Source organism: Apteryx mantelli, chromosome 20, assembly GCF_036417845.1.
Source record: "Apteryx mantelli isolate bAptMan1 chromosome 20, bAptMan1.hap1, whole genome shotgun sequence".
Lineage (NCBI taxonomy): Eukaryota > Metazoa > Chordata > Aves > Apterygiformes > Apterygidae > Apteryx > Apteryx mantelli.
The window spans coordinates 15,414,786-15,427,924 of record NC_089997.1 but is presented as its reverse complement, the minus strand read 5'-3'; positions in this window follow the sequence as shown (position 1 = coordinate 15,427,924).

The following is a 13,139-nucleotide window of genomic DNA, read 5'->3' as shown; positions in this document are numbered from 1 at the left end:
TACAGTCCCCCCTCCTGCCCTTATCTCTCCGACTTGAACCTGCTTTGGGGCCTTCTTTTACTTAACTAGCTAAAAGTTCAACATATCTAACTGAATGGTCATAGCTTGCGACCTCAGGCTTCAGCAAATTTAGCTACTAACGCTAAGCAAGTTATGCTAAGTGATCAACTCTAGACAGCTTCAGTCCAATATTCTCTAACAGGCCTCCCTTTGTTTTTATTAAGCATCCCTGCTAATATGTTAAGCAGAGTTCTCGAAGCCTTTTGAGGTGTACTGTCACTTTCCATAATTTTATGTACAGTATGGTTGTAGGTAATAGGTGTAACATGGTTAAACTTCACACAACTACTACTGGGTGCAACATGTGATTATAGATGCCCGTTGTGGTTGGTGACCTTCCCAGAAGAGTCTCCCAGCAATCATATTCTCCATCCTTCTTCACTCTTTCCAAGATGTGCTGTATCTCTTCTGTATCATGATGAACAGCAATTAGAGTTTTTCGTCCATTGTTTCGGATGCATTTTAGCAGTTGACACAGGTCATCATGTTGTAGTAGTTTCTTCACCAATGTAAAATTCATTCCGATGGGGGTAGACAATAAATCTTGACTTAAGGTATAAGTAGATTGTAATAATTGATAAGATACAACAGGAGCTGAATAATTAAAGTCACATCCCATAATTCTAGTTAAATTACAAACACAAATATTTGGGTGATTACTTGGGTCTACAGTAATGTTATCTACAAACATAAGATCACAGAGGGTTCTCATACAAACACATCCTTTTCCAAGATATACAAGTACAGTTTCAGGGATTTCATCAGGGTGTATTTCAAAATGACAAACATTTTGTTCAGTATCAAGACAAATGTCTTGGGCTTTGATGGTATTACTCTCACAAATAAATCCTTGTTGTTCCCGTACAACACATGTGTTAACATCAACAGTTCGCCATTTGTTTCTGTTTCACTGGGCCCACACTCTATGTTCTATCGGATTCAGTACAGCTCCATTATGATTTAATACCAGCACAATGATTGGGTAATGGTGTATACCAAAGCATTGCGTATTGTTAAGACAAAAGCTATAGCCTTATTGTTGATGGGGTCATAAGTAAAATTGACTAGACGCCACCAAGAGTGCAATTCCTTTTCAAATTTAGTTGCATTATCCCAAATTACCTTTCGAATTTCAGTGGGTAAGGTGCCCTCTTCACTTTCTCTAATAATTGCCTCTACCACAGATTGCATCCACAGCTGAGCTTGGATACAACTAAGAGCTAGAGAAACATTATATTGGGCTACACCAAGTGCATTTACAATTAATTAGTAGTCTCTTTCATTAATTCTTTCCCATTCAGGTAATACATTAGATAAGGGCCACTGCTTAGTTCCTAATGCTAATAAAGAGGAGTGCAGTGGATGTTCTAATTTGTGCAAATCACTTGTCGCTGTACTTAGTTTATTCATGAGCACTTTGGCATCTATACTATTTAAAACTCCTAGTCCTGCCCCTCTGATACCAGTCACATCCCTCCTCGTTCGTTTGGGAGAGGTGAGGGTTCGCCTCTGCAACCATGCTGACCATCCCACACAGGAGGTACTTAGAAATGGTGAACAGGCCAGTTTGACTGTAGAGATGTTAATTTGCATCAATAGTTCTACCCGTTTAAGAGACCAAGATGGGTTGAATAACACTCGTTGTTGGCCTGTATTTCTAACTACATATGGTCCTGCCTTTACTACTATGGGAGACATTTTACTCAAGGGAGTCGTTCTGAATTGATCCACGGGGGTCAGTTTTGATTGATCTGAGCTAACACAGGAGACCTGGGCTTCTATTTCTCTCTTGGCGGATACAGATATACAACACTTTTGGTCAGTTTTACACTGTTTTTTACAGCATTTGCTTTTAGTTTCTGTCAATACTGTTTCATGTAAATTTGCTGACATACAACAAAAGGTTAAACTGAATTCACTCACTCCTATCCCCAAATAATTAAACCAAATCTGGTTTCCTTTGGTATTGTTTTCAGGATAACTTTGTGTATCATAATTATCTCATCTTATTAATTGTATACTTATCCATCCGGAACTTGTGGCTAGAAACAATATTAGGCACATCCAGGGAGCATGTGTGGTTGTCTTCATTGCTCCGTAGTGACACCTGCCGTACTCACTTCTTGGTCCGCTATTCGTTTCACGTGTGAGTGGTGAATCCAATTCTCTTTTCCTAAAACTTTAACAGCAGAATAAGAACTTAACAATACAGTGTAGGGTCCTTCCCATTTTGGTTCCAACTTATTTTTTCCTAAGAATACTTTTACCAATACTTCATCTCCAGGTTGTATATCGTGCACTTGTATTTCAGGTGGTGTGCACTGATACCATTGAGCATATTTTTTAAGATTTTTAAACCTTTTTTGGATACCTAGAACATATTGGGTTAGCTGTTCATCTCCACCGAACAGGCTGGTCTTAGCCAGGATATAAGTCCCTGGTATGGCTAAATGTCTCCCAAAGAGAATTTCTGCTCGTGTTAGTCCTGTGGGTTGTTGCGGAGCATTCTGAACATCCCATAGGACTAAATGTAGGGCTTCAGGCCATTTTAGGTTAGTGTGTGTGCATACCCTTGCTAATTTTTTCTTTTAGTGTTCTGTTCATTCTTTCTACCTGTCCTGAAGGCTGTGGGTGGTAAGGGATATGTAGGTTTTTCTCTATTCCCAGTGATTTATATAATTGGTTGATTATGTTTGCTGTAAAATGGGCACCCGTGTCGGAATCAATGGCTTCTGGAACCCCACAGCTGGGTATGATTTCTTTTAGTAAGCCTTTTACTACCCCTCCTGCGTCGGCCTTCCTTGTTGGGAAAGCCTCTACCCAGCCTGATAACTGATCTGCTATCCCTAACAAGTGTTTGTACCCACTGGCAGCTGGCATATCCGCATAATCTACTTGTAGCCTTTGAAAAGGGAAGTAGGCCCACGGTCGTCCCCCTAACTCTGAGCTTGCTTTGCTGCTACAGAACTTTCGGCAAGTCGGGCAGCTCTTGGTTATCCTTTTCACAACAGCATAAATTCCTGGAGCTGCCCATACTTTTTGTACCTTGTTAGCTACTGCCTCTGTTCCCACATGAGCTTTATCGTGGAACCAGCTAGCTAACTGATTCTAGTAAATTACGTATTTCTTCTCCATTAGCTATTTTCTTTCCTGATGATGTAAAAAAATCCTCATTCTTTCCATAACATCCCAGTTGCATGACATACTCCAAAGGTGTATTTTGAGTCGGTATATACATTGACTCACATGTTCTTACCTATCTTTGCTGCTTGGCTTAATGCTATTAATTCTGCCCCTTGAGTGCTTACAGACAGAGATAAGGGACTGGCCTCAAGTACCTCAAAGAGGTTGGTGACAGCATAGCCTGAATGGCATTTTCTGTCCAAATAATAGGATGATCCATCTGTAAACAGAACTAAGTCTGGGTTTCCCAGAGGTTCATCTTGGAGATCCTCCTGGGGCTTGCTCGAGTTGACAACCACCTGTTCACAGGAGTGATGAGTCTCTCCATTTTCAGGTAGAGGCAATAGCGTCACTGGATTTAAGATGTTGCATCTCTTTAAGGTCACATTATCTGCAAGTAATATTATTAGTTCATAGCGGTGAGCTCTCTGTGGGGACAGTGCTTGAGTAACGTATTCTTTCATTAACAGTTCCACTTCATGTGCCACATACACAGTCATTGGGTGACCCAAAAGTACAAGTTGTGTTTTTCCAATAAGGGCTACTGTAGCAGCTATCGCTCTGATGCATCCTGGAGTGCCTTTGATTACTGCATCTAGCTGGGTGGAGTAATAGGCCACTGGTCTACGGTGAGGACCTAGTTTTTTGACTGAGTACTCCACTGCTACTCCCTGTCATTCATGAACGAATAATTCAAATGGTTTACTATAATCTGGTAGTCCTGGAGCCGGGGCTGAGACCAATGCCCTTTTTACAGATATGAAAGCCTTCTCTTTTTCTGGACCCCAGGTCAAAGGCTCTGTCTTCTCCTTATTTGTGCCTGGACTAAAGGTTTGCTAAGTTCTCCCAACCCAGGAATCCATGTCTGGCAAAATCCTACAGCCCCTAAAAATCCCTGAGTTGCTTTTTCGTTACAGGACAAGGCATATCAAGAATTGTCTTCAACCATTCTGGATCAATTAATCTGTGCCTTTCCTTCAAGATAAACCCCAAATATTTTACCTCTTGTTGACACAGCTGGAGCTTGGATGGAGGTGCTCAATGCCCCTTCTCCGCAAGAGCATTACATAGAGAAATAGTGTCTTTCAAACATGTCTCATAATCTTTACTTGCTAATAACAAATCATCCACATATTGTATTAACATTGAATGTCCTGGAAGTTCAATATCTGCAAGATCAGTTTTAAGTATACGTGAAAAAATAGTTGGAGACCCCGTAAATCCCTGTGGTAGCCTAGTCCAGGTCGATTGTCCCTTCCAAGTGAAGGCAAAAAGATCTTGGCTCTCCTCAGCTACCGGTATACTAAAAAAGGCTGCCGTTACATTAATCACAATAAAATAAGTTGCCCAATGGGGTATCTGTGGTAATATAGTTGATGGGTCAGGAACTACTGGATGTGGAGCAATTACATGTTGGTTTATAACTCTTAGGTCTTGTACAAACCGATACTCTGGGTCGCCATCAGAATCCTGCCTATTTTTTCTCACTGGCAGAATCGGGGTGTTGTATGGGGATTCACAGACTCTAAGGATACCCAATTTTAAATAGTGATCAATTTGCTTTTGGATACTCTTCTCTGCTTCCTTTGGGATAGGGTATTGTTTAACCGCGGGAGGTAATCCCCCCTTTGTTTTGATCAAGACTGCACTAGCTGATTTCAATAGTCCAACATCCATTCCTGAAGAGCTCCATGTCTTTCCAGGAACTGATTCTAATCCTGTCGGAATTCGCAGATTAGTTGACTCTGGTTCTGGTGTCTCAGCCAGAACACATGAGCCCATTAGTATTAATTTCATCCCTTCTGGCTGTAAGCAGATCTGAGTATCCAGGGCTTGTAAGAGATCCCTCCCTAAAAGGCAAAAGGGTGAATCCATAGAAATTATGAAACGTCCCCACTCTCCTTTTCCTCCAATAGTGAGCAACAAGGGCTTAGTCAATGGTTGTTCGCCTTTTCCTGTTACTCCCTGTATTGTTATTTTACCTGATGACTTACATCCTTTAGGCTCAAAATTCAGAAGAGAAAGGGTAGCTCCAGTATCCACTGAGAAGGGAATTTCTTGACCTGCCATATTTGCCATTACCTGCCCCCTGAAATCCAAATCTATATCCCATAAATTTACCCCAATTCCCACAGTATTTTCTGGGTCTCCCATCTCCTGTCATTGTGGACTGGCTGGGAATTGCCTGGCGTCATTCCCAGTACTCAACTGAATCATGCTGTCCCCTCTATTCCTAGGCATGCAGGGTTTCACTGGGCATTCCCACTTCCAATGCCCTTGTTCCCTGCAATAATAGTAATAATCATTAACTCCTAAGCGTACAATACGTTCGCTTTGATTCCGTCCATCTCCTCTGACTCTTGCTCGCCCCCTTCCTCTAGTTTCTTTAAACCCATCTCTTAACACAGCCACTAACACACTCACTTCCTCTTTCTTTCGTCGTCTCTTTTCTTTCACCTTCTCTTCATCTCGACCATTATATACAAATGTGGCTAAACGTACTGTTTCGTCCATAGACTTCCCTGGCCAGTCAGAAACATGTTTAGAAAAATACTTTTTAATGTCAGAGGCCGCTTGATCTACAAATATGGACACTATTAGAGGCCTGTTTGCCTCGACTTCTGGGTCTATTCCCCCTCCAAACATTCTGATTTGTTTAAATAGTCTGGAAAGGAAAGCTGAGGGGTGTTCCTCAGGTTGTTGCTGACACTCCCTTATTTTAGACCAATTCTCAGTCTTTTGTCCTGCCAAACATATAGCTTCTTCTAAGCCTTGTCTGGCTAATTGCAACTGCCAGTAATCTGCCTCTACATTATGATTCCACCCTGGGTCCACAATTGGCCAGGCCGTTCGAGCAACCACAACACCCCCCTCTCCTGCCCAAGGACGGTTTGCATCCAGAATTGAGTGTTTTTCATCTGGAGTGAACACGCCCTCAAGGAGCATTTGCACATCCCCCAGGTAGGATCATACACCCGCAGTATTCCTCTTACAATTTGTAACACTTTCTTGGCATCTTCCCTAAGCCTGGGAGTGTGTTGACTCCATGCAATCCAATCTTGGGGCCCCAGGGTCGGTAAATTCGCATTGTAGCTACCCGAGGTGCCCCGTCCGGACCTGGCAGGGGCACTCCTGGCACAGGAAGGACATGCAAAGGGGCCTGAAAGGCAGAGGGGGAAGGCAAGGGGGGTATAGAGAAGTTGAAGCAGAGGATAGTGCATAGGGTGGAGCAGTTCCCACAAGTGTTTTAGCAGCTGCACTACTTTCAGCATTCTGAGAAAATTTTTCCCCTCCTTTTCTAGGCGCTTCTTTTCATCTAGTAAATGCCCAACTGTCCCATACATACCAATAATCCGTTTGCCTGGGGAACATATCCTCCAAATGGTGACACAGGAAAGTTAACTCCTGATAATCAAAGGTTCCCTGCGGTGGCCATCGTTCCACCAGGTCACCGTCCTTTGTCAGGAATGGCCAATCCTCCTGACATAGTTGGATCAACCTTGTTTTTTCCTAGGTTTTTTGTACCACCAATCTTATTCCAGTTTTGCAAAATTTTGGCTAAGAGAGACCCCTTTTCTATGCCAAACTTATTTCCCATTGTGATCACACTCTCTCTCTCTCTCTTTCTCTCTCTTGGGAACTGCACTCACACCACCCGAGTCTTTGACTGCTACCACTGCTGTCCCTTTGCAGCAGGCGGCTTTGTCAGCCGACGGGTGCCCCCTTCAGTTCCCAGGTCATACGCACTCACACTAGTAACAGGCCCAGGTGCTATCCACACTCACACTAGTCAGCTGGTGTTCGCGGTGCGCACGTTGCCTCTTCTCCTATTTTCAAGGTTGCAGATTCTGCTGTTGCTCATAACTTCTCTAACTTTCTGGCTTCAACCACCTCTGGGGCCCTACTTACTTAACTAGCTAAAAGTTCGTCATATGATCTAAGTGCGGCCTAAGGCCTCAGCAAACTTCGCTACTCATGCTAAGCAAGTTTACAGAGGTAGTGTTAACACAAGCTTACATCTGCTTACGTTGGCATAAGAAAGAAGGATTAATCAATAATACACTACTACAGCCTAATGCTAGCAATAGACACTACACAACTCCACTCCAATATTCTCTAATAAAGTGACCACACACTTGAAAAAAGCAACAATGGGCATACCACAGGCCTATCAGGCACTGAGACACAAGTGACCTCACAGACACAAACACCAGCCATGGGCCTAGCACTGGCCTATCAGGCACTGAGACACAAGTGACCTCACAACCACAAACAGCAGCCATGGGCCTAGCACTGGCCTATCAGGCACTGAGACACAAGTGACCTCAGAACCACAAAAGCAGCACTGTGCTTGATGCTGTGTAATCTGATACTGAAGCAAAATACACCTCACAAGTACAAAAAGGAGCAATGTGGCTGCTGGTCACCTAGCAGATAGTGAGTTCGAATGACTCCACAACACAAAGAGCAGGAATATGCAGCGAGCTGGACTGTCAGGTGCTGAGCCTGAAGTGACCTCACCATCAGCCATGAAGCCATATAGCTGCTCCTGGCCTCTTAGGCACTGAGGCACAATTGCTCTAAACCAGCACAAACAGCAGCAATGTGCATGCTGATCGCCAGTCACATACTGATGCACAACTGACTGCAAAAGCACAAACAGCAGCAAAGGGCCTGCTCCCCTTTTATGAGGCATTGAGACACAAGGGACCTCACCATCATCACCAAAGCTATGGCCATGCTGTTGGCCTGCCAGCTTCAGAGGCACAACTCACCTCACAAGTGCAAATGGCATCGACCTGCCTGCTGCTGCCCTATATGGGACCGACTCAAAAGGGATCTGAAAAGTGCAAACCTTCACAGAGGAGAAGCTCACCTGCACCACTCTCACATCCCTTGATTACGCTGTTATCACTCCATACAGAACAGTCGTCTGCAAACGGCTTTCATCTCCTGGCAAGACTCTCTCCACATCATCGGACAGCTCCACTCTGGCACCCTGGGGACAAATCACAAAAGGGAATGATTGGTCTTGCTTTTCCTTTAGTACCATCAAGTCCAACCTGGGAGCCTTTGCACCGCAGCACCTACACAATGACAGCAGGATGCCACTTCCATTTCTAGTGCATTTCTAGGGACAGAGATCAGCTGAGGGAGCAGCTGCACTGCAAAGGGTTTCCCACACTGTCACATCAGCTCAGCACTGCACCAGCCATCAACCTGATGCCAGACCTCTGCTCTGCCACCTACTCTACAAACACACTGTCTCGGCCCCACAGAGCTGCCTCTTCTGCTCGATACAACCAAGTGCCAGCGAGAAGAGATGCCTGCAGGACACTCGCCACTTGCACATTCCCCAGGCACTGCTCTGCTCCCTGCCTTCCCTTGCCTCCTCAACCCAGACACACAGGGAAGCTCTTGCGGTAACACCACAAGGTGGCCAAGGCACTCTAGGCTCACAAGGCCTCTGCAAATGAGCAGCACAAGATCAGGCACAGAGCTGCCTCCTTGCGTGATGCTGCTCTTTTCAGAGGGAAGGATCCTGTTTTCTTTGGGCACAGCAGGCTGCTGCTTTCCACGTCCATCCCCTCAGGAACCTCCACCTAGACATGGGGGCATGGGGATTTTCTGTAGTAATAAAAAAGATACAGATAGAACGCAGAAACAGTTGAGAGTCCTGAAGGCCTCCTGAGCCCAAAGTAACCTCCCTTCCTTTCCTTTAGTTACTTGGACAAGGAGCCCCGGGGAAGGGAAAAAGGGGGCAGAGGCTTTGACATGAGGCCCAAGCAATGAGACAGCCCCACACTGGACGGCTGCTGAAATGCCAGCTCTCCTGGCTGTGCAGCCTCGGCAGCAGCAGTCCAGGCTCCACAGCTGGCTTCACAGAGCACTGAGGGCTGGGTGCCACGGACAACCTGGCCCTGGGCACATCTTCACCCCTCCCAGAGCCAGCAGTCCAAGAGCTCTGAGACTTCCTCAGGTCAAGCTATGGAGGCTTTGGGGCACTCACACAAAGGCACTCAAGACATGCTGGTATTTAGTATAAGGGTCTTGGACTCCTCCTATATGGCACCACAACCTTCGAGGAAAAGGATGGGGCACAACAGCATTTGCTGAGCGGGCTGGCAGTAACAGCAAATGTGGGACGTGGAATTTGCAGCACAGCAGAGGTACCAGGAGGTGAACCCACACCCCAAGTCACCCACGGAAGCCAGGCGCATTTATGGAAGCCTTCGCATCCATACGTAGCCTCAGCTCAGTCACTTGCAGCTGCTTTCACACAGGGCTCACGATGTTGGCAAAGATGTTGACAGGCACACGGACACACCCTGGCATCCTGCCTCCACCCTCAGGGGCTCTAGCACTGCACTGGGAACCTCATGAGTGGAGCAACCTAGAAAGAAAGAAAGAATCAGAGTGTTACTGGCAGTTCTGCTGGCCTTACAGAGTCACAACAGTCAGGGGGCAATGTCTCCCCTCTGTGCTGAGCTGTATTGGTGAGAACACAGCCAGAAGATCCACTGAGATGTTCCACCCCTCTTTTTGGCACAGGTGACACCATGTCTGTATACCAGTGCTCGTTTGGGAGACATCATTCAGACCTTGCACGAAAATCTCACAAGCTCCCTGCTCTTTTGACAGGGGCAAGTTCTAAAGCACACACACCCTGGCAATAAGAGATTACTAACACCACCGCTCACACCAGCACTAGACTCATTTCGCAGCCTCAAAAGTCTAGCTGGACTCCCTAGCTGACTGGGAGGAGGCTGCAAGCTTCTACTCAGCAACAAGTAGAAAGGCAAACTCCATCTCCATGTTCACCACAGAACATCATCCACATTTCAAATGTAGCAGTACTAACTCAGGATGATGGAGTGGAATAAAATGTGTGTCAGATGATGTGGAACATCTACTTCTGCTTGATTAATGAGTTGCATTTCTGTATTGCTGTAGAGCTCTGCAGGGGTCAATCCCTCCGCTGAGCACACGCAGCAAATCCAGAAGTGACCTCACCACCACCATCCAAGACATCTGTCTTCTCCTCACCTCTCAGCAGCTCACAAGTGTATACCCCCCACCACATGCCTGCTGATGGCCTATGCCCTCCAGAGACAGAAGTTTCCCCAAAATAACTTCCCCAGCCATCAACTACTGCTGGCCAAGCAGCTACTCTGACAAGAGAGACCTCACAAGCAACGCCCATGCCTAACTGCCTGCTGCTGGCCTAGCAGGCACTCAGAAAGACATCACCTCACACTCACCTTCACAGCCACATCTCTGTCACTGGCCTAGAAGCCTCTGAGACAGAAATTACCTCACTATAACTTCCTCAGCCATGAGCCAAATCCTGCCTTATCAGCTCCTCAGGCAGAAATGATCTCAAAAACACAGATACCAGCCATGGACCTGCTGCTGCCCTATCAAACGCTCAGGTAGAAGTGACCTCACAATTCCCTCTCCAGACACATCTCTGCTCCTATCCAATCAATTCAGCAGTCAGAAGTGACCTCACAAGCAACAGACAAGCCTTCTTCTTCCAGATGGCCTATCAGCTACTCAGGCAGAAGTGACCTCATCATCAACAGCTGAGCCATGTGCCTCCTGCTGGCCTATCAGCTACTTACAAAGAATTGATTTGACACTGGTGATTTTCTGGCATAGCTCTCATAGATGGTGGTGACCTCACTACCCACACCCTGACCATGTGGCTGGTGCCACCTGCGGCTCCCCCTGCCTTCCCCCAAGGCTGAGCCAGCTCCTCAACGGCCTCCCTGATTCACCTCGTGGCTCCACAATGCTCATAGTGCAGCAAAACACCCATTACGTACCAGGTACTACCCCCTAAAAAAGATTAGCTTTTGCCTAGGTAGTCTCTACACATAGCCCATAAAACTTAGGAATTGGAAAAAGGCCTGCAAGGAATTCTTGGCAACATTTTCAAAATAGAAGATTTCATGGGATGAGCAATTATGAACCTGAAGACAGCAGGGCCTCATGTCCCAGGCAGAGGGAGAAGCCTTCCCACAACTCAGAAGTCTGGTCCCTTCCCCAATGCTGAACAAAACCAGAAAATCCTCCACACGTCAAGGACAACAAGCATTCTCCTATTTTATGCCCTGAACAATTGGAGACACGCGGAAGGACTCAGGCCAGGGCATCTCAGTGAAACCAGAAGAGCCACAATTCAGCAACTCTTCCACTGACCTAGTAGCATGGAAAGAACAACAGCAAGTGCAAGCACTGGCCGTTCATCAGCTTTCAAGGCCCTTGACAAGCAAAACAGCTCACACTTACAGAGCTCTTCTGGAAACACCCTTCACACTGCTGCCAGGCTCACAGGTCTCAGGGCAAAGCAAGAGGCTGGGAGCAAAAACAATGGCTAAGGCACGGCATGACATGCAGGGACAGCCTCTCTCAGAGCCACTTGGAAATGCCATTTTCACAACAAAAGGCACCACTGGGAAGGGCACCTCGCGAGGACACCAGCAGCCTGCTCACACTTTGCCCAGCACCTCCCAAATGCAGCTCTGAGCAGCACCTGGGGCTGCGCTGGCAGCAGCAGCTCAGGGAAACGCTTTAACACAGATCCCAGAGCCACCACAGGGGCAAAGGTTCCTGCCCCTGTTATAGGTAAACGTGATAAATTGACAACCACTGGGGCCAGGTTGCATAAATTCCAATTTATAAAATAATTGAGCAAGTCACAAGTAAGCAAAACAGCGCTGGGCGGCCGGGGGGGAGTCTCCTGCTCCATCAATGGCGCGCACAACCCCCCCTCACAGTCTCCTTATATGCGATTCCAGTTCCGGGTATAAGGGGCACCTCCTGTAACTTCTGCGGTTGTGCCGGCTGTTGCTAGGGGGTCTTCTTCAGCCCTCTGGTGGTCGTGGGGATGAAGGCTGGAGTCTTCCTCTGCATTGTGTGCCATATTAGGCTATCTAAACTAACGTTGCTGCTTCGCTAGCTCAGCTCAATTTTCTCAGGCGGGGTACATGCCCCCCACCACAGGCTGTAGGATGTTCCCACAGATGTTCCCAAGGCTGTTTCTCGCTGATGTAACAAATTAGCACATATCACACCCCCAAACCCCACCGAGCCGCCCCGGCCCAGCTGCTCGGGGCAGGCCGCCACGTCTGCCTGCAGGGCAGCTCCCCCCTCTGGCCCACGTCGCTCTGGCCCCTGCTCACGGCCCCACCAGCCCCTGCTGCAGCTCCTGCAGCAAAGCAGCCCCGGCGCCAGCCCCGCTGCCCCCGCCCCGGCGGAAGGGCACCTGCCGCCATTTGAACGTGCCTGCAGCCCCCACCAAACCCACTCACACCCGCTCTCTCTCCCACTCCCTTCTCGCCTCCTTTGCTCCTGCTCCTCTTTCACCTCTTTCTTTGATGTCTTTTTTTTCCACATGTTGGACTGCAATTGGCTGGCAGAGCCATCAGTGAAATCGATGCCCGCCCTCCTCCTCCTGACACCCAATAGGAGGGCTGCACTGGGTGATGCCATGGCAACATTGGGCCCTCCTGCCCTGGCGGCCAGCTCCGCCCCCTCCCCCGCGGTCGGGCGCCATGTTGTGGGCGGCAGCCCGGGGCGCGGCGGGGCCTGGGGGCAGCGCGGCACCGTGTGGGCGGGCAGTGCGGGGCCCCGGGGCGCGACCGCTGCCCCAGCATGGCTGGGCTGTGCGGCAGGGTCCCCGCGGGGCTGCTGGCTGCCCTGCGCCCTGGGGGCCATGCGGGGCATGGGGGGGCAGCGCTGGGGCATGTGCTGGTGGCAGCCGTGGTGCCAGCGTGGGGGCCCTGGGGGTGGCTGGGGTGCCGAAGCCTGCAGGCAGCATGCTGCTGCCCCCAGGGCAGGGCAGGGCAGGGCAGGGCAGTGTCCTCTTGCCCCTCCTGCCCCGGACCCCT